This window comes from Macaca nemestrina, chromosome 13, assembly GCF_043159975.1.
Source record: "Macaca nemestrina isolate mMacNem1 chromosome 13, mMacNem.hap1, whole genome shotgun sequence".
NCBI lineage: Eukaryota > Metazoa > Chordata > Mammalia > Primates > Cercopithecidae > Macaca > Macaca nemestrina.
The window spans coordinates 110,626,787-110,648,720 of NC_092137.1; the positions used below are offsets into that span (position 1 = coordinate 110,626,787).

At 48.8% G+C, this 21,934-nt stretch overlaps 1 long non-coding RNA gene across 1 annotated transcript in view; it reads left to right on the top strand.

Annotated features, from left to right (window-relative positions):
• Positions 1-361: 361 nt before the first annotated feature.
• Positions 362-21,934, top strand: part of LOC139357952 (uncharacterized) — a 64,035-nt gene continuing 42,462 nt past the window's right edge. The window contains exon 1 of the long non-coding RNA XR_011612040.1: positions 362-457. This is a non-coding gene — a long non-coding RNA (uncharacterized lncRNA). The remainder of the gene's footprint in view (positions 458-21,934) is intronic.

A 21,934-nucleotide genomic window follows, 5' to 3' on the forward strand; every position in this document is an offset into this window, starting at 1 on the left:
ATAAACCCCACCTCAGCAGAAAGAATGCAATGCAAAACAAACTTTCTTTTCCCAGATGTAACCTTCTACTCAGTTCTTTGTTTCTATGCTCTTTCTTATCTGCCTGCCTTCTTGGCGCCTACGGGAGTTCATTAAAAGTTCAATTGGAGATACTGTCCTTGAGCCCTATCTATTCTCAGCATACAGTTTTCAAAGGCCCCTGCAGGTTTGTTGGTTTGTTCTTAGACCTTCATAGGCTCCTAGGTCACACGTTTCAGTTTCTCAGCGAGCGACATTCTCTGCGAAATGTCAGCCTCTTGTTTGTTGATGTCAGCCACAGCAGAAAGAAGCACTCCATAGGCCCTGTGCTCAGCTCCTTGGCGTGAGCTCTTGCAATCTTCTGTTCATCCTCATCACAGCTCTGTGCAGTGGGCGTCCTCCTGATCCCGGTGGGAGGATGGAGGATGGAGGCGGAACGGTGAGTGACAGCAGGATTACATGAGGGGTCTCTCCCGAGGTAGGGAGGGGAACCGGCCCAGAATCTCAGTGCCCATTACGTCCTTCCTACTCCTCCTCTGCCTCTCTGTGACTGACTCAGGCTGCAGGGACAGACGTGAGTATGTGCAGAGTGTGTGTGCACCCCTGGGGGTGTGTGCTCATATTGGCAGGGAGGGATGTGAGTGTGTACAGAGCGTGTGTGCACACCTGGGCATGTGTGCTGGCATTGGCAGGGACAGATGTGTACAGAGTGTGTGTGCACACCTTGGGGGTGTGTGCTGTTGGCATGGACAGACGTGAGCGTGTACAGAGGAAGTGTACACACCTGGGGGTGTGTGCTGGTGGTAACATAGACAGACATTAGCGTGTACAGGGCATGTGTACACACCTGGGGGTGTGTGCTTATGTTGTTTTGTAAGCGGCAAATACGTGGCCCGATGCTTCTGGCGGCCCTGCGCCCGTGCTGACTCCGTCAGTGGCTCTCGGGTTGGGGTCTCCATCTCCCCAGACAGCACTAGAGTGTCTTGAGGATTCAGATTCTTCCTCTCCGGTTACTTGGGCCTCCTCAGACCAAACATCAGAACCAGCCAACTGCAAACTACAAGAACATTCAGATGCATCTTCAGTAGAGAAAACAAAAGCAATTGGAATAATTTTCCAACATGACCCCGTGGTTAAGCCGTTAGATACTCCAGCTAACAGATTGAGTCACTTTAAAATTCACACCAATTAAAATGGTTGTGACAGTTGCAGAGCTTTACCGCTAAACCTTGAAATAATTGAAGAGTTCTGCTCCACTTGCTTACAAACTGGGGTTGGGGATAACTTTCAGTCCAAAGTAGTAACCTTCTAAATCCACCTTAGATGCGAGGCTCCCACTCACACAGGAAGAGATAGAGACCCTTGATTATTCTCCTGTTTCAGATACTTTGTCATTTTTTTTGTATCCTGATCATCACTTCTGCTTTTCCAATTCAAACTAAAGGGAGTTTAGTTCTGTTTTGGAGAAGCTGTGGTTAGTGGTTTCTTTTCATGGTTTGCTTAATCTCTTAAGTCTGGCACTTACATTTGCCCAAATGGACTTTTCTTTAGTAAGACGGTGCCATAGCCCAGGGCTTCTCCCTCCATATCTGCTCCCCAGGAGGCCCCCTAGGAATGGGCGCTAGAGATCCAGCCCCTCTCCGTGTGCCATTTTCTTTGAGTCCAATGTAGGTTTGGCTCAGAGAAGAAAAGAGGCCTCCGGGTTAGGTGCCTCTGACTGCTTGCTTGTGAAATGTTTAATGATAAGGCGACTTCCAAACTAATTTTACACATTAATAGTTGTAGCTTAAAGTATCACTGCAGTCATAAGAACAAGAAACACTTCCATAAAGTAGATAGGCAGAAAAAAAGCCATAAAAGTTTAATAAAGTGCAAATAAAATGGTGTTGTAAGAATGTACAGTGGGAAATGTTCTCAGTCCAGCCAGATCGGCTGTGGCGTCCTCCTGTAAATACATGCAGCCACGTGTGGCCCAGATCGCAATCAGTACTGTGAATTGTGATCCAGAATGTTCTTGGGGGCCGATAGCTGGACTGTGCCAGCAGCTGAGTCTGATGGGACGTCACGGCGGTGATGTGCTAGGCGTGGCCAGCTGGGCCGAGGGGTGGCCACCTGTGCACTAGCCACGTGCAGCCGTTATTCTTGTGATGGAGTTGCACGGGGCGTGGCCTGTCCACCTGGGCTACTTATAGTACCGGGAACGCAACCTCTGGTGGGTGCCTCCCGACATGGGAGCTATCTTTTTTATCCAGGGCCCTCTGGCGCTGCAGACCCTGAGTCCATGGGGAGGCAAAGGACAGCTCTGCTGGGCCATGGAGGTCCCGGAGCAGGTGGTCACTCATTGCTTGTGGAGTGGTCCATGGCCTGTGAGTTTATTCCCGGGGTCTGTGTGAGCGAGGTTAACCAGTTCACAGCTGGGCACTTACCCCTTACACAGGTGACACTAGTTAAAGTGGAATCTATATTAGCTCGCACGGGAGTGTGTGAGGAGCTGGGAGGGTGGTGAGGCTTGGCCCTAGCACTGGAGCCCGGGCTCCTGACGTTCTGCGTCTTCCTGTTGAGGGGCCATCAGGGCCGCTGTGGGTCCTGAAGACAGTAGGTGCCATATGGACCAGGGGATGCGGAAGCCTCTAGAGGCTGCGGGAGGCAAGGAGACAGTCGCTTCCCCAGAGTCAGCCCTGCGGACACCTCGACGTTAGCTGGTGGGACCTGTTTTGGACTCCAGCTTTCAGAAATGGGAGAAAATAAGTCAGAGTTTAGGACGCTAAATTTGGGGTGATTTAGTGGAGAAATAGAAAACCAGCCCACGAAGGTGCACGTATTGAAATGTGCTGTGTCCAGGTGTTCACAGTGGCGTGAGGGGGATGACGTCAGGGTTCTGGGAACTGTGCAGTTTTACTGAAGGAAGGGGGCTCGCCACGCCTTTCCTCATGTAACTGAAGGTATGTATGCCTGCCACACTGCCCAGGAGACGGGGACTAGAATTCTGACTTTATTTCTTATGGGAACCAAGGTCAGAACACGGTAAGGGCTGAAACGAGCTTCCTACAGCCTGAACTGGGCAGAGGAATCGCAAGTAGTTTGTGTTTTTCTACACAGATCTGTCCTTTCAGGTTTTGTTAAGTTCTGGAAAAAGGGAGAAGCCAGGCACACCTCGGCGACGGACAGTGTTTCTGGAGGTGGTGTGGCTTCAGCCTGAATGTGGCCGTGTGACTGGGAGGCTTAGAAACTGCCCTCCAAGAGCACTCATCTGTTCCTTATTGCACTAATACCTCATTTACAGAAATCCACAGAAATTACAGAGCTGTGCGGGAGGCCTCTGGTCTGGATGGGTTTGTGTGGACTGAGGTCAAGGGGTGTTGTCCCAAGTACTTATCCTGATCTGGCAGAGGCTCTGTTCCCAAATGATGATGCCACAGTTTCAGAGCCTATATCTGAGTGATAGTCTTTTAACTTTGTTGCATAAAAGCAAACAAAGTATGTCTTGAGAGTCTAAAAATCCGTTTAGTAGCATGGCTGTTAAGTCATACATGGGGCATTGGGATGGAGTGAAAACCATCCCCTAGCGTGGACGCTGTGTGGTATTTTGTGTGGTGGCCTGCTCGTGCTTTGAGCTCCATCTGCAGTGTGAACAACAGCTGTGCATTTGAGAAATGTGGGCAGGTCAGCTTGCTCCTCCAGGGGCCTGCAGGCGTCCGGGAGAGGGGCCTGGGATGAGGCCACGTCAGTGGGAAGGAGCTTGGTTGTGTCAGCAGATATGTCTGCCTTTACAGGCCCGCAAGCCCGCTAGAACCCAGTTTTCCTTTGGTCATCCAATGCCAGAAAACCCGTTTCTTAGAGATTCTCGTAATTTATGTTAATGAACCATTTGACCATACATAAGATGTTATAAATGCATGAGGCTTTACAACTTGGCAGATGTATAACTCGCATGTTATGATTGAATCAAACTGTTGAAGATATTGGTTTCACTTGAAGATTTTTAGCATTTTATGCGCAAATCAAATGCCAGTAGCATTTTGAAGGAGTATTTTGGAATCGTAAATACAGTGGGACAGTGCTGGGTCTCTGGGATGCTGGTGAGGTGTACGTGACCTCAAGCTCTTGGAGCTTACAAATAAGATTCCTAAACTGTCACACCTGCAGTGCTGGAAGTCAAAGTGGATTTCTGTAAAGGAGGTATTAGTGCAATAAGGAACAGATGAGTGCCCTTGGAGGGCAGTTTCTGAGCCTCCCAGACACCCCAGGAGGAAGCGGGAGAGGGAGACAGTTACCCACCAGAAGCTGGATGGTGGAGCTGGGTTTGCTGGTGGCCCTGCGTGGCAGGTAATTACGTGCAATAAGGAACAGGTGAGCGCCCTTGAGGGCGGTTTCTCGCTCTGCTTCGGAACTGCAAGTGGAAGACGCCCCAGAGTGGGGCTGGGGGGTGTGGTCGGTTATCCAATGGGGCCAGATTTGCTGTTGGCCGCTGAGTGGCAGGTCACTCCGGGGAGCGATGGGAGGTGAGTGGAGTGGGAATAGAGGATGCAGCCTCCCACAGCTACTGCTGGGAGTTGGCTCTGGTAGCAGAGGGGGCATAGAGGGATTCCCGTCAGGGGCAACACGGCCGGGGTCCCACGTGTGCTGGATACCGAGGTGTGGCTATATGTGATCTCAGTCTCCACAGCCGTCCTGGGAAGTGGGTTCAGTCACCTTCCTTTCTCACATTTGAGAAATCTCAGGGGCTTACATCACAGCTGGGTGGGTTGGAACTAATGTCTCAGGCAGGACGTTGGCCCGAGAGCCCAGATCTTAACCACCCCCTGCTCTTTTCAGTTCACCAAGCTTGTAGAGAGGGGTGTGTGGTGGTGGGGGGCGGTTAAGAAATGAACACAGTAGAATGGGGGAAGGAAATAAACCAGGCAGGAGACACAGGCAGTGCTTGGGAGGTCTGTGTGGGGTGTGGGTGGCACCTCTGGGCCTGTGCTCTCAGCTTGCCCTGTGCTCTCGGCTTGCCCAACCTTGGCCCTCAGCCATATGCTGTGCACTTCAGGTGAAATCTCAGTCCCTTGTGTGGTGCGGGCATCTTTTCTCCCTGGCTTTGCCTCTCCTTAAATCACGGAGTCTCAGTGGGGATGGAGGGGTGGTTGGTGGTCCATGGAATTTGCCCTCCACTTCCCCATCCTTGTCCCGTCCTGTCTGGCCTGTTACCTGAATCTGTGTCTCTTCAGAGCCTGCAAATGAGTGGAGGGCACGGCAGCCTCTCGCTGACCGGCCTCTCAAACTTTTTTATTCATCAGAATCGTGTTAAATGCTGATTCCTAGGCATCCCATTAGACTCTCTATGCCTGCCTGGCATGAGTACTTTGGGGAAGGTACAGAGGGTTGCTGGGCTGTTCCAGGAGGAAAGTTGCATTTGTAGAATGTCCACTGTGGTCTTTCCAGCACTCTACTTTCCACGCACACATGGCATTAAACCTGGACAACCTCTGGGTGCTGTGCTGGTGAGGAAGCCCCGGCTGGACGAGGGGCTGCTGGGGCTCGGACTTGATTCCTGGGCTGAGGGCTGTGGGCTTATTCTCTTCTGTGGGCCTGCTGATGGGATGCCCTGAGAAGTTCTGCTGTGCACTCGGGGAAGGTGCAGAGACAGGCTCAGGAAATACAGACCATGGATTTAAAAATTCCTACTGGAAAATCTTTTATGAGCAAAGAAATTTGCATCTAACTGAAAACAATCATTGCTTGAATAATTGGTTTGTTTACCAAATTGGTCCTATGAACAGATTAAAGTTTTCATTCATGCCTTGTCTATAACGTAAATAGGAGCTATTACCGCAACCTAAATTAGCTTTAAATTTTGTATCAGATTGCAGTCCAGATTACAAACGGCTGCTTGATAATCTAATTGATAAAACGGAGGAATTTAGTACTTGGAACCCAGAGTGAAGAGAACAGAATTACTTTGGTTTCTCAAAAGCGTGTGACTGAGGGGTGACCTGGGGTGAAGAGAAGTGGCTGGAGTCATTACACTCGAGATGATCTGCCCCAGCCTTTCTCAGCTGTCTTCTGGATAAAACAAAAGGATGATAAATGGAAAAATTCAGCACTGAGTTCATCTATGCCCTGAGCTTCTCTTATGGTCATTAATGTGACCGGGCTGTATCTGTGAAGGCTCCATACAGGCACAAAGGAATTAGGCTAGAGTAAGGCGGCCGGCGACCTCTGGCGTCTGGGCCGCGTGTCATTTCCTAAAGCCCTTTTGGGTGAAATGACAATCACAATGTCTGTTCGGAGAAGTGTAATCTCACGTATGAGATGCAGATTTTAAATGATGCATATTTTAAATACCAAAGTCAGGAAGCTTGGTGGGAGTGGCTGTCTTCCAAGTGGTTTTCTGTGCTGCCATGGATGAGGCGTGGATGGGTCATCTGTTGGTGAGATCCAGTGGTGAAGGGGCTAAGCAAACCCTGGAGCTGGGGCGGTGTGAAGTTACATCTTTTCTGGCATCCCAAGTAAATACATTTTGTAAAACTTGTGAATTTGACCCTGACGCTAACCCTGAGTGTTGAAGTCTGGTGCAGTGTTTTGAGCCCTCTTCTGCATTGAGGGTGAGTGACTGTAAATGACCAATTCCTCAGTGATGAAAGTTCAAATTTAGCTTGCCTGAGGAAGCCAGACCTCAGTCACACGTATCTCCATTGTAAGCACTGTGACCTCTATGCAGGTGGCTGCAAGTTTCCAGGCCCTCCTTGGAGACACAGCTGTGCGGTGCTTGATGATTTGATAACATCAGCCACCTTCTGTCTAATGACGGTACAAATGTTTCTCCTACAAGGAAATGGATCTGGTTTCTTCCCTGATCGTTGGAAGAAGCAGCCCGCCTAGGGACTGCACCGTCCTCTGCACTTTCACAGCGAAGCCTGTATCTGTCTCCGAGGAGTGTCGTGTGTTGTGGGAATAGCAAGAATTGCCTCTTTAATTCTTCCTGCTTTTGAGGGCTCGGACAGCTCTGCCTGTTTCACCTGGGACGAGCAGCGGGTGGTCTCTGGCTGCTGTGGGACTAGGACTTGGGGTGCATCATCACATCCGGTGACCTGTCCAGGTGGGCATCATTGTCTTTTGCCTGTTGGCTGAGGCAGCTGTGATGTCATGGGGGTCATGTTTGTGTCAGGGCCAACCCAGTTCTTCCCATGCACACCTCTCCTGGAGTGCCTTTCCTTATGATGACGTGTTAAATTAGCGTGGACAATGCAGAGAGGCTCTGGGCCTCTCCTTCCCATTCTTACTCCCTGGAGCTGTGATGCCGGACAAGGTAGCCCATAGCCAGAGGCTCCTTTAAATTTAATTAGAATAAAGATTTGATTACATAGCCAAACACATTTGAAAAGAACTTCACAGATTAAATCCCAGATTCAGCCCTTCAGGCCCAGTGGTCACGTTTCGGGGCTCAGCAGCTGTAGGTGGCTGTTGTCTTCCTGTGTTGGCTCAGCAGATTGGGATGTTTCCAGTTCGGCTGGCAGTTCTCTTGAATGGCTCTGCCTGTGGTGATGACACCTTGGCTGGAGAGCCTCGTGGGGATCCTTTAGGCCTCTGGCTACAGCCAGGCTGCACGGTTCCTGTGCCCCACGTCCCCTGCAGACCCAGAACTATCCCACCACAGAGTCAACACTGCTAGACTTGGATACTGTGTGCAGACAGCAGAGGGGCACGTCTGGGTCTTGCAGGGGCTGGGGTGACTGGCCTCCTTGGCCAGGATCCCCTCTCCAAGTTTTCAGAGGAAATGCATCCACCATCCACACCGTGCACCAGAGAAAAACTGCCGGCTTCTCTGTGGATGGTGAATTGAGATCATGCAGAGTGACTAGGCTTGGGCTCCTGACCAGTGTGAAACCTGATACCTTTAGGTGGAACCTGACATGCCTCCATGTGTACATGGCAAAGAGAATGCAGCGTTGTCAGCTTGAATCCAGATGTGCTCCCGTTTTGAAGTGGAAGGTTCTGGTAGTATTGGCCGTTGGTGATTGTCCTGCCATGGAGGACTTTGAATGCAGGCACTGGCTTAGGATAACCCTGGTTTCCTGGTCCTGTATGTGGGCATCGCTGAATATCCTGGGCTGGAGGAAGGCAGGGCAGACAGGAGGGTGACAAGAGGTCAGGTGTTTCCAGCTGTGGGGAGTGATGCCATCAGATGGCCGAGATCAGGTGACCAGGGACCAAAGCAGGGGTGCATGGAAATGCCATGTTTCCCGGGGCATGTGGAGGACCTGTTGAACTCTATTCCTGGGCAACAGTTCTTCCATTCTCAGGAATCTGTGCCATTGTAATTGAGTATCAAATTCTGTAATTGCTTTAATTACTTACTGTTAAGTCCCCATCCCAATTACCATGAATTAGCAACAGTGATAACAGTTTGCCTGGTCAAGCCTTGCCAAGAAAAACCAGTGGAACTAGTTTTAGTTGCCTCAAGTTCCCTCCAAGTCGGATTCCTTAGCAGCTTCTGTCCCTACAGCTGCTGCAGTTCCTCCTGGGCCTGGCAGGCACATTCCAGACATTCACATCTCAGCTCAGATGCAGGCCTGTATATTATAGAAAATTGCACTGCGCTGTGATCAGCTTGAGCTGACGTTCTCTAGGTGGGAGGCGGAGGCCGAGGACCTGTGAGGGACTATCCGTGTGTCCTCTCATTGACTTGGAGCAGGTGTACATCGGTTCTTCAAGAGTTCTAATGGGATGAAATTAGAAATATGAATTTTTAAATTTCACGTGTTACGAGCTCTGTTCAGTGATTTCCTCTGAAATGAGAGACTATTTGCAGACGAGGCATTCAGGCTGCAGCTCTCCTTAGAACTGTCCTATACCTCGATGCTGTCCTTTGGCCTCTTCCTGGGTGTGGGTTGCTCTGCTTGAAGTAAAACCACGTGGTCTGTGCATCAGTACTGCAGCCAATTCAACGTACACACCCACTGGGAGGGGGGCCGGATCACTTAACATTTTAAATGCATTTAACATTAAACCAGCAAGTCAGCCAGTGCTTTCTGTAACCAAGCTGCCTGGCTCATGGGAACCTCACACTTAACTTTTCGGAAGAGAATACTTGCTTCTGTGGAGTGTCAATATTTGTCTCATTCGTTGAGACTCTGCTCAAAGTGATGAACGTGTGTAAATTAGGACCTTTTTGTGTAAATTGGGCCACAGAGCTCTCTAGGCACAGTCAGGGGAGTAAACGGCTGTGAAAGATGCCGCCTGATGTGAGCCGTGACCAGGCACTTTGGAACCTGGGATTCCATCTCCAGCCTTTCAAAGGACATAGAGGAATATAAAATGCAGATGGGAGAGTTCATATTTTGGGCATCTCTGTTCTTTTGAAATCAAAGTGCAAAGAAAAAGTTTTGCCTTGAGGTCTTACCCCATACTTGTTTTTCTCCTGAAGTTTTAACATTTTCTTAACTGCTTTTTTCTCCCCCGATCCTTGGGGAACTTCTATCTTCGTATCTTCTTAAAAGATATGGTTAAATTCAACACTGAAATTTAAAAACATGCTTTCATATTATTTTTCTTTAAACTGATGTATCTGACATTGGTGAAAAACTATCTGGGCGTATTGGTGTATTTTTATTTTTTGGAGACAGTCTTGTGTTGCCCAGGCTGGAATGCAGTGGCACGATCTTGGCTCACTGCAGCCTCACCTCCTGGTTCACGCCATTCTCCTGTCTCAGCCTCCTGAGTAGCTGGGATTATAAGTGCCTGCCACCATGGCTGGTTCATTTTTGTATTAGTAGAGATGGGGTTTCAACATGTTGGCCAGGCTGGTCTTGAACTCCTGACCTCAGGTGATTCGCTCGCGTTGCCCTCCCAAAGTGCTGGGATTACAGGCATGAGCCACCACCCTCGGCCTGTGATATTCTTGATGGTAACTGTAATAGATCCCTTTAATAAAAACAAAATAGAATAACAACAACAACAACATAAACAACTCTCTGAAAAGTCCCAAAATTAAAGAGCTCACTTGGACAGGGATTTGGACACCAGTTGAATGGCCCAGCACAAACCATAGTTACGTGGGCCACTCGGCCTGTTAGATCCTTAGGGTATTTGAATTCATGTGGATATTTGCATTTCTGCTTCTGGATATCGTGTCAGTATGAATTCGGCTAGTGTTTGAGGGCCAGGCTCAGATCCGGGAAAGCAAGATCCCCTGCCCTCACGGCACTTCTCTTCCATGTGTGTGTTAGGAAAATAGAAAGCATAAGATATTTTTTTCAATGAGCTGGGAAGATGGAAAGACAAGCCTAAGATGTTTACTTGTTCAGAAGAAGGGAATTGCAAGGAATACTCAGCTTTGCTGCTGCTGAAGGAGGCCGTTTCAGAGGTGGGGTTTCTCTGAGAAAAGTGATAAGAGGCAAATAGGATTCCCCATCTGGTTTGCCAGAGATGGGGAAAGTTAGTATCCCCAAAACAGCCTCAGCATTCTGGCAAAGACTTTGGAAAACCAGCTAGGGTGTGGGACCTTGTTGGCCACTGGGTGGAAGGAAAACATTGCTGGTCCTGAGGACTGTACTATTCTTCCACTGCTATAAAGAACTACCTGAGGCTGGGTCATAAGGAAAAAATGGTTTAATCAGCATACAGTTCTGTGGGCTGTACAGGCTTCTACATCTGGGGAAACTTAGAGTGGAAGGTGAAGGGGAGGCAGGCATGTCTTCACATGGCTGAAAGGGGAGAGAGTGAAGGGGAAGGTGCCATGCACCTCCAAACAACCAGATCTCAGAACTATCATGAGGACAGCACTTGGGGGATTGTGCTAAACCGTTAGAAACCACCCCCATGAGTCAGTCACCTCCCACCAGGACTCACTTCCAACAAAGGGTTAGAGTTCAGCATGAGATTTGGGTGTGGACACACAGCCACACCATGTCAGGCTTCCCATTCTTCTCCTGCACGTGCTTTGCAAATGGTTCTGTCATTGGTTTTTGTTTTTGTTGATATATAATATATGTACATATTTTCAGAGTGCATGTGATATCTTGATTCATCCCTATATTGATGAAATCTGGGTACTTGGGATGTCTTTCACTTTAAGTATTTTCTTTTCCTTATGCTGGTAATGTTCAAGTTATTCTCTCCTAGCTGTTTTGAAATCCACAGTAGATGACCCACTGGCATCCCCCTGCTGATTTATCAATAGTAGGACTTGTGCTCCCATTAGGCTGTGTGTTTGTGTCCGTTACTAGCCTCTGCCCATCCTGCTTATGAGTGGGCTCTGCTGGGCCCTGTTGACCACCTACTCTTGGCCTCCATGAGATTTGCTCTCAGCTCCTGCTTATGAGTGAGAACATACTCCGTTTCTTTGCTTGGCTCGTTTGCTTAACGTAATGCCCTCCAGCTCCATCCATCCTGTCTTGGATGACAAGGATCTCAGCTGTGTGGTGGAGTATTGCTCCTTTGTATGTTCAGGCCACGTTCCCTTCATCCCCTGTTGACGGGCACTCAGGTGATTCCGGACGTTGTCTGCTGTGGATGGTGCTGCATTGAAGCTGAGAGCAGTCACTGGCTTTATACTCGGGGGACGTGAGCCACTTTGATGTTCTCAAGCAGCCATTCCCCAAAGCCCTCCGTAGAATGCCGCATTCCTTTGTGCCCATGGCTTCCACTAGGATGAACAGCTGGGAAAGGGCTTTGAGTGAACGCTTGGGTTTCTGGGTTTAATTGGTACCCAGCTGCACTGGCCAAGTGGGGGTCCCAGTGACCCTGGACACTACTTCATATAAGGTCCAAAGATGCAGTTAGGTTCTTTTTTTAACTTTAAAAGAAAAAACAAAAAATGCTTTTGACCTGGTTAAGCTATAGCATTATCGGTTAGTGTTTTTCATATTGGAAAGGTGTATATTTTATTTTCTAAGAAGGAAAGAAATCCTGTTAAATACTCTAACCACAGATTAAATCATGTCAAGGAAAGAGGTACTATTTTGGGGGAAAATGACCCCTTCATGTCAAAGATCAAGGAGATGACTTACATTGTTTAATTGAGTTAATTATGAAATCTTAAGTGGTTTTAAGAAGATGAGCTGTGGATGCTGCAAGACATGAGACTGATGCTGATTTCATATTAGTCAGCCCTGACAGAATGTGGCTAATATTTAAAGCTTGCTCCAGTATTGCTTGAACTAGTCACACTCAGTGCATTGTTCGGCCCGAGATGGGCTGCCTCTGGATGAACCCATTGTAAGTTGAAAGTATTATGTCAAATGCACTTTCTATTTAGGATATTTTCAGCTTACACTGGGTTTATTGGAACAGTTTCATCCCATGGTAAGTCAGGGAGCATATATGCTCATAAAAGTAGAGAGGATCTCATAGATACCATGAGATATAATGTCTCTGATGTTATAGAGATATGATGAAAACAATCAAGTGGGACTTGGAAGCCTTGAAGGGACTCACAAGGGTGGCTCCTGGAATGCAAACGTGAGTGCCACTGCCTTCTGGATGTAACATCTGTGCCTTCTGCTTAGCCCAGTGGGTTATTGGCTGCTCCCGAGGGCAGAGAGGTCCATCGTTCCTGTGTTTAGGTGTTTGAGCTGCCTTAAGAGGCTAGGGCGCTCATTGGTGTCTTCAGGGCTTTAGGCCTTCTGAACAAGCAGGAGGAAGGGTGACTTTGTAGAGCTTTGGAAATCTCAACGGACTTCAGGGCCATCCCCCTTGGCAGGAGAGAGCCCCACTGGAGGTGAGCAGGGTGCCGTGCATGCCTGTGCTGGGCCCAGACGTGTACGGACATTGTGAGAACCACAGGACACAGATCGGTCTTGGTTTACAACTGGTGTCGATGGCCACGCAGCATTTCTTCCAGGTACATGACTGCGGGGACTTGGGTTTTGGGGTGTGCGTCCTGGTTGCCTAGTTGCTTGGAAGACCACTATTCAGACCCCAGCCTGAGTCACCGTGACAGGCCGCCCACTTCACACGCCACATGGAAGCCGTGGCGTCAGTCACTGACGCCCACCAGCTGTCAGATGTGTGTGTGTATCTTCCCTGGTCTCAGGATTGGTCTTGTTTTGAGGTTATAGTAAACGTTCTTTAAGAGGGGTTTTGGATTTTTTATGTTGTTTGCAAGGAGGCAGCAGGGAGCGCTTGAGCAGTGAGATCCCCTTTCCAACCAATGCAATTTCAGATTACAGCAGGTAATTAGGGCAGCGGATCTGTGGGATCACCTTTCCAACCAATGAGAATTCAGATCCCAGTAGGTAATTAGGGCAGCCGGGCGGGTGGCAGAACCCTGAACTGTGGCTGTATCTGGTGTCTTGCCCCGGACAGAGCGTGCTGGGGCCTCCGTGGTCCTCTGTGGGGTGGGTGGAGCACATGAACTGGGTGCTGCTGGGCCATGGCTGGCTCCCCAGCCTGGGGTTTATGCAGGACTCATTCTGAAGACAACTTGGAACCCAGAAAGCAGCACGAGGAGAACGTGTTTGTGCGTTTCTGGATCCTTGGCGCTTCCCAGTCTCAGACGCTGTGCAGGCTCTGAGGGGTCTCGCCAGGAAAACTTGCACAGTCGGCCCCCAGGGTGGAGTGGGGCTGTAGCAGGTCTTGCAGGAGCTGGAAGTGGGGGTGAGTTTCTCACCAGCGGGACTTTTCAAATGGGCCCAGCAGGATGCATCTGTGGAAATGGTGCCACCTAACGCAGGGCTGCGGCCAGCAGGGCCTGAAAGGCTACAGCGGGCTCTGTTTCTGCTCTCTCTTGAAAGAGTCTCTGCACGGTTTTCCTTGGTCTTTGTCTATTTGAGGGACGCTTCCCCCTTTGTTGGGCTTACCTAGCCTTCTGAGCTGCCTTGTTGAGTACGACAAAGCCCTGAGAAGGCATTTTTATTGCATAATTATGTTATCCTGGTGGCTGGATTAATGACCTGCAAATGTGGGTGACTCAATAGCTCTGAGGGTGTTCAGTATCCAAGACAGGTGGGAAGGAAATGTTCAGGCAGGCGTCAGAGGATCTGTTCTCTGCTACACACTGGGGCCCTGGTTTGCTGACAGTCTTCGTACTCGATCCAAAATGGGATAATGAAGTCTCACGGATTCGGCTTCAGCTGAGAGCTGCCTCCAGCACAGTCTTGTGTGAGTAACAGTTTATATGTTTGGTGCAAAGGGCGGGCATCAGTTGATCTTATTTGTGGTGGTGCTTATGGTGGCTTTTCCGTAAGGAATTTAGACTTTATTAGCTTTGGCAAGGGAATCCTGAGTGATAAATTGGAAGAATGTTTCAGGAAATTCTGGAACCTGCAGTGAATCTGTATGAAATTGAGATTTGGATTCCCACGATTTCCTAATGCTACCCTGAAACCCAGTAGTAGACATAGTCGTAGAGCTTCAGTTGTGCTGCCCCACTTCCCCAATTTAAAAGGACACGTTGCTTTCATCTAGAATGTTCTAAGCTCTGAGTGCTGCCGGCGGAGTGGCCAGCTCTCTGCCTCAGAGGGGAAGCCAGGGCTGCGTTTATGGCGTCGCGGCAGCTGGGAGCTGACCCTGGACCTCAGACACGTGTGATATTGACCATTTTCTGTAAACTCCAAGGGTATAGTGGTCTCCTTGGTGCTTTACAGTCTTCGGAGGCTTTTGATGTGTCTGGACTATAGATTTTTCAGAAGTAGACGGCCTTTTCCCACACCCTTGGGCTGAGTTTTGTCAGAGGCTGGTGTGTGGGAAGCACCACACCCACATTCTGATAGGAAAGACTCTGGTGCCCAACTGAGGTCAGAGTGGAAATTCCTTTTTTCCTTCCCTCCAGTCTGGTCCAGCTGCTCCCTGCTTGGCCAGAAGAAAATCATGCTTATCCAAGTCGTAGGCAAACCCCTAAATCAAACATTTCTCTTTTTTCTTTAATATGCCCATTTAGTTTTTATGGGACGATAGATAGAGAAATGTCTTTTAGGGAAAAATTAATTTCTTTAATTACAGAGAACTTTTTGGATAAAAACTGCAATCAGGAGGCTATTTTGTAATATGATCTAGTTAAATACCACAGTGGAAAGCTCCTTATATTTGATCTTAAACTTGGGCCTGGTGTGTGTGGCCGCACACTCGTACTCATGACGCCACGCTCAGCTGTGAACTACAGGCACGGTACATACTTTGTGATAGCTTTTTTGAAAGTCTTATTGCTTGGCCTCTCTGACTCAAATGTTGAGTTACGTTGATTCTGTTCAGAATGTTCATCCCTCCGTCTATGGTCCAGTCGTCCATCTCAGAGGAGGAGACCTGAGGATGAGATAGAGGCCAGAGGGCTGTGGGGCTGAGGGCGGGTATGGGGTGGGGGCCAGAGAGGCATGGGGCCAAGGGTGGGACAGGGGCCTGAGGGGTGCAGGGCTGAGGCCGGGGCAGTGGCAGAAGGGGTGTTGGGGTGTGAGCCAAGCTGCATGGTGGCCTCTATGAATTGGGAGACTCCAGGCAGGAACACAACCTACTGACCCCTTGACTTCAGCCCTGGGACTCCTGACTTCCAGGGCTGAGAGGAGGTTTGCATTTGTGGTAATTTGTTGCAGCAGCAATAGGAAGTTAATGCATTGTATCTGTTCTTCACCTCCAAACCTTTGAAAAGTAACCCTGTTGTATCGGCCTTTTGTGTGCCCTAAATTCTAATGAGATGGTTTGTAGGAAATAATGGACACAAACGACGGCAGAACACAAAGTTGGACAGAAGCAGTGTCTTCTGTGGTTCTGTAGTTTGGGTCTGGGAAGTTAGATTTCGGTCAGAGAGTGTGTGGTCTTGTTCAGTGTATACCTGGAGTACTTGTTCAGAGCTCCTGGGGGAGTGGTCTTTAACACTGTTAGCATTAAAACTCCAAGCACATCAGGGCCAGAGTTCCTGAGTCAGTGTTAGGCGACCTTTGAATAAGAGTTGGCATGTAGAATCTGCCCACTTTACTAGTATGAAGCAGCAAAATCTTTTTTCTTTTTTTTTTTTTTTTGATGGTGTACACGGGAGACAAATGAGCTCCCTTTGCCCCACACTGAGCAGAGACTGGGCAGGCGGTGGCAGCACTGTCCCCCATGGTGCATCCTTGGTGCATGGAGGAAAGTCTGTTCACCCTTAAAACACAGCCCATCCTCTCAAAGGCAGGGTGACAACCACATTTACATGTGGAATCTTAAAAAAGGGCCCATCTCCCTGAGAGAAGAATGTGGATGTGTGTGTACCTCCTTTTTTTTTTTTTTTTTGAGACAGTTTCCCTCTGTCACCCAGGCTGGAGTGCGGTGGTACGATCTCAGCTCACTGCAAGCTCTGCCTCCCGGGTTCATGCCATTCTCCAGCCTCAGCCTCCTGAGTAGCTGGGACTACAGGCACCCGCCACCACGCCTGGCCAATTGTTTGTATTTTTAGTAGAGACGGGGTTTCACCGTGTTAGCCAGGATGGTCTCGGTTTCCTGACCTCGTGATCTGCCCACCTCGGCCTCCCAAAGTGCTGGGATTATAGTTGTGAGCCACCGCACCGGGCCGTATGTGTGTACCTCTTTACAAGTCTTGCCTGACCTTTGCATATAAAAATTATTGAAAAACTTAAGGATGTAACTGACAAGTACTTTATAGGTTTCTCCAAGTAAAAATTTGGAAAAGTTAAGTGAACCCATAATGTGTTTTATTTCTATGAGTCCCACACTTGGATTTTTAAATGTGGGCAAAACATCTGTATGTTCTTCAGCCTGATTTCCGTGGAATCGTGAATGAAACGTGCTGAAGTTGCCGTGTGGATTTTGTTATGTGGCGGTGACATGTGGGGGCTGGTCATTAAACCACTGGAGGGACCCCTGTCCTTTCTGTGCTCCTGTTGGACATTAGGCACGTGCTTGAGTGTTTTCTGTGTGTGAGGACAAGATGACAGAAGTTCCAGATTCACACGGTGGTATCTTCTCCCTTTTCTGTTAAAACGTGTCTTCTGCTGCTTCTACATAGACAAAATGTTTCTTTCTCTTGCCTGTCTACATAAACGCTGTTTAACAAAAACTGTATTGTAGACATGTGAAGCTGAATTCCACATGATAAAGCAGATAGAGATGACTGAGTATACTGTTTTGTGGAAGGAAGGTTTAAAATGATTTTTAGCTTTTTCCCTGAAACAGGGAATAATTTTAACTTTTTCCCTGAGATAGGAAATAATGAAATGGGAAAATAATTAAATTTTCCCATGTAATTGTTAGATTATATTTAATTATTAGATTATTCATGTATTGCAAGGGAAAAAGGAACTCGATCACCCCATGTACCCAAATGAAAATTTAAAGGGTATGGGTGAATTCATCTGAACTCCTTTAATTTGTTTTTGTTTGTTTGTTTTTGACAGTCTCACTCTGTTTCTCAGGTTGGGTGCAGTAGTACAATGACAGCTCACTGCACCCTCAACCTTCTAGGCTCAAGTGATTCTCCTGCCTCAGCCTCCCCAACTGCTGGGATCTACAGGCGTTAACCACCACACACAGCTTATCACCTCTTGGAGACTAGCTTTGAGTTTGGGCATTCACTGGAACTATATTTTGGTTAATTCTCAAAGTTTGTCACTGTTTATCTTTAATTTGCTAAAAATCTACAGGTATTGTGAAATGCATTACATTTCCTTAGCATTTATGGATTCCCTGTTAGTGGGGCAGAGATGCAGAAGGGCAGAAGGCGTTCGGGCATCATCAGGGTTGCAGTTGAGTGCTTGCCCCGAACACACTGGGGCTCTGGGCTCTGTGGCCCTACGGGGGTCCTCTGTCCACTGAGGGGCCGGGTTACCTGGAAGGTCCCTCCAGCCTCTGCCATTTTGCCCTTTTCAGTTTAACATCTCATCGTTGTCCTGGACAGCACTGCCATTCGTTCACTGACCCACGAGTGAACAGCTGGTCCATGGCCAGTGCTTCTTCCTGCAGCTTGGAGGTGGTGATGTGATAACACTTCCTTGGAACGTGGTTCTTGGTGTGTATTAATGGTTCAGTTGTATGTTTCTTTTTAATCTGCACCTCTGAATTGGTCTTTTGATTGCAAAGAGATTGCTTACTGGATTTGTTTCTGAATATTTCGTGGATAACAGGAGAACCTTGTTTATCTGTGTGTTCATTTAATGTGTTTTTGCCAGGCATTTGAATGGGTGTGTTAGCCCTTAGCCCACTTTCTGTGTGTGGTGGAGTCATTGAAATCATTTATGTGAAGTCTCTCTTCTATTAAGGCCGGAGGACGTGGGGTGGTGTCTCCCTAAACTAGGGGGAAATGACTTGTTCTGCCCTCCTCCCTGGGAATGCTGGTGTTTCCAGGTCTCTGAACTTGGCTCCCACACTGGGAGAGTGGCTGTGGCTTCTGGAGCCCGTTTTGTGCGGGACTGACTCCTTCACTTGCTTTATTCCCCACCGTCTTTGTTGCTTTATAATGCAGGGATGAGGAAGTTGGGCCCGGGGGCCTTGTCTGTGCCTGAAGGGCCCGATGCAGAAACTCCTCGCAGAAACTCCTCATGGGAAGGATGTTCCTTGAGGGCAACTTTTGGAGTCTTTTCCTAATTTTAACTGAGAAGTAGCTATTCACATGGTTCTATTCTGCTAGGGTGTTTCAAAATAATTGGTGTAGAGTTACGAAGATGTCCGAGACACCCATGATCCACTCCGGGCCAGTGCCGGACATTGAGCTCAGATGCATTCAGACCACATTCAGATGCCAAAGATTCTTGCTTGGTTATTCTCAAACTTATGAGAATCTAAAATGCGAGCCACGGTATGGATTTTCTCTTGAGCCCCCATGACTTTGCCTTGTATTTTGGGCATGAATGACTTCATCAAGGGGAAAGAATTTGAGGAAGGAGCCTCTGAGGCTAGGAGAGGGTGGGAAGGGGCGGTGGGAAGAGAAGGGAAAAGGAGCTGTAGAGGGAAGAGCCAGGCTGGGGCTGCGGCATCTCCTCATGTTGCTCCCCCACCCCTGGCGCAAGGCCCCAGGGACTGACTGATTTTCCCACAGGAAATGGGTATGATTGCATGTCTGTTTTGTGGGCTGGCCATTTGGATTGAGGGAATGTCCGTGTTGTGATTCCTTATTGATTTGAAGGTTGAAAAGGTTTGTGCTCAATACACGGGTCTCTTGGTGCGATGAGAAATGTGACCGCAGCCGCCTTCAGGGTGGGGAGAGCCCTTGAGGCCCTCAGTGGTGGGCGGTGTCGGCCTTCGTTTCCCTGGGTGAGCTGCCCTCAGGGTAGGAAGGGAGGTCCTCGGTGGTGGCCACTTTGGCCTTCGCCTCCGTGGGTGAGTATTGCTCCATCCCCGGCTCTCTGACTCCTTGCCTGGCATCTTCTTCGTTGGAGGCCATGATCCATCAACCTTGTCCACGCGTGTCCTGTAGACTAGTGCTGACTGTAGGTTCAGGAGTGGTCAGAGGAGGCCCTCGTGATGCGAAGCTAAACGTTTAATGATGGCGCTGCCGAATGCATGAGCCACGTCAGCCCAAGTGGCTGGGTAGGAGGGAACCGCGGGGTGGAGGGAAGACTGAACAGATGGGTGCTTTCCTCGGACCCTGGGAGCACGGCCAGGTCCATGCTCAGACCTCCTGGTTTCTCCCATATTTCCATAAATAGCAAGGGAAGGACTCGGGGCACCCAGGGACCTCAGGGGGTATAAGCTGTGTCCTCGCGTGGCCCCAGCTGTGGCCAGTGATGATATTCTCTTTAACCTCAGGCTTATTTTGTATAAAAACACAAAGGGACAGAAGTAGTTCAAGGGCCTCTAAAGATTTAAGTAATTGTTAATAGGCCTACTTTTATGCTTTCTTATGTATTAAGAGCAAATCATGAAACAAACTCATTTCTGTTTGAAGAAATCTTGACGATTCTCATTTTTGTGGCAAGCAACATTGATTTTTTGTTTAGTGAGCGTTAGTGCCCTCCTGCCCAGTGCTGCTGCCTGGCGTGTCCTCGCACACAACTCTGTCCATTGGTCTCCGTTCACCTTTCCGCCTAGAATTGTAGGAGGGGCGCTAGGATCTTAGGGCTAGAAAGAAACTCTGAAGACCACTTTTAGGGGCGGCTTCTGGTCAGGGCTCTCCAGAGAGCCAGCCAGCCGGGTGTGCATGTGTCTCCAGCGGGAGGGCTGTTGCAGGGGTACGGAGTCCAAGAAGCCCCAGGACCCACAGCCTGCAAGCTAGAGTCCTGGGAGGGTGTGGCTTGAAGACTTGAGAAGCGGAGGCTGCAGATCCCACCCGGGTCTGAGGAGCTGAGACCCAGGAGCATGGGCTGCAGAAGACAAATGTCACTGGCCCATCAGCCAGATAGGTGGAGTGAACCCAGTTTTCCCCGCCTTGCTGTTTTACTCGGGCCCTGGGTGGATGGGGTGGTGTCCCCCACACCGGCGAGGATGGGTGTCCACTCAGTCCAGAGGCAAACATGCATCTCACACAGAAATAATGCAGAACCAGCCATCTGGGCACCCCGGGCACGCTCAGGTTGATGCACAAAACCGATGCTGCGCGTGGCCCTGACGTCTGCGTGTTCGCATCACTCCACGCACATTGCTCGGTCATCGCCTCGGTGAGTTTGTAAGCTCGTTGTGTGGTTCTGGGGCTCTTTGTCCGGGTGGTGGTGGTGGTGATGACAGGCTCCCCACTACCCCAGCTCAGGTATGGAAGGTGATGGCATCAACGGCTCCTTGTTTCTCAGACACTTGAGCGGGTGCTCTGTGCAGCCAGTACCACCTGCAGCAGCATCTGTTCCCTATGCCGATTCCATTCGGAGGGTGTGCCTCCCTTCTGTTGAGGGTGCAGCCTTCTTTCAGAGAAGAACTGTGTCCTGTTCGCCTATATCTCCTGTGGTGTATCTCATGGTTGAATAAGTAGCTATAGTATACCTCGGTGGCTGAATGATAGGTTCATTAGAAGGAAAACTTTATACTTTTTTTTTTTCTTTTTGGGATGGAGTTTCACACTCAATGCCCAGGCTGAAGTGCAATGACATGATCTTGGCTGATTGCAAACTCTCCCTCCCGGGTTGAAGTGATTCTCCTCCCTCAGCCTCCCAAGTAACTGGGGCTATAGGCGTCTGCCACCATGCCTGGCTAATTTTCATATTTTCGTTAGAGACGGGGTTTCACCATGTTGGCCAGGTTGGTCTTAAACTCTTGACCTCAGGTGATGCACCCACCTCGGCCACCCAAACTGCTGGGATTACGGCCATGGGCCACCACACCCAAGAACTTAATACCTTTTTTTTTTAAATCATAATGGGCTTGTTAAATGCTTACGTTAATGTTTATTTTTAAAAATGTTATCTGTGACCTTTCAGCTTTTCATAGCACTTCTCGTGTGAATATTTAAAAAAGGCCCTTTACTGGTGGGGGAGAAGCCGTTACCCCTTTCAGCAGAGGGAGATGGAGGAACACGCCCTGGTGCGTCTGAGCACAGGCAGTCACCCCAGCCTTGGTGCTGGCTTAGGTCTGTTCTCCGTTCACCGTAGCACATCCACTCTCATTGTCAGCTTAAAAATAAGCTTTTTCCTCTTTCTAATCAGAACAGTTAGTTTGTTAACCATCACGTTAAGGTATCGAGAATGATGGCTTTCAGGCCTCAGATATGACACAAGTAGTAAATGCAGCTGACCCTGAACAACATAGGTTTTGAGCTTCGAAGGATCACTTATGGTAATTATTCTCCAACCAACCCTTACTGAAAAAACCTGGCTTTGTGGAGGGCCGACGTTTCCTACATGCGGTTCCATAGGGTGGCCGCGGGTCCTGTGGATACATAGATTTGGGTAAACTCGGGGAATGTTCTGGAATCCATGTCCCTGTGTATACAGAGGGACAACTGCAGCTTTTTAAAAGTTTGTGTCCTGCCTTGTCCTAAAAAGGCTCCAAGGTGGATGCAAAATTATTTCATCCTTTTGGTTTTCTTGGTGGGATATTGATGTTTATTCTTCAGTGTCTAAAATCCTGAGTGAACAGAGTTAGT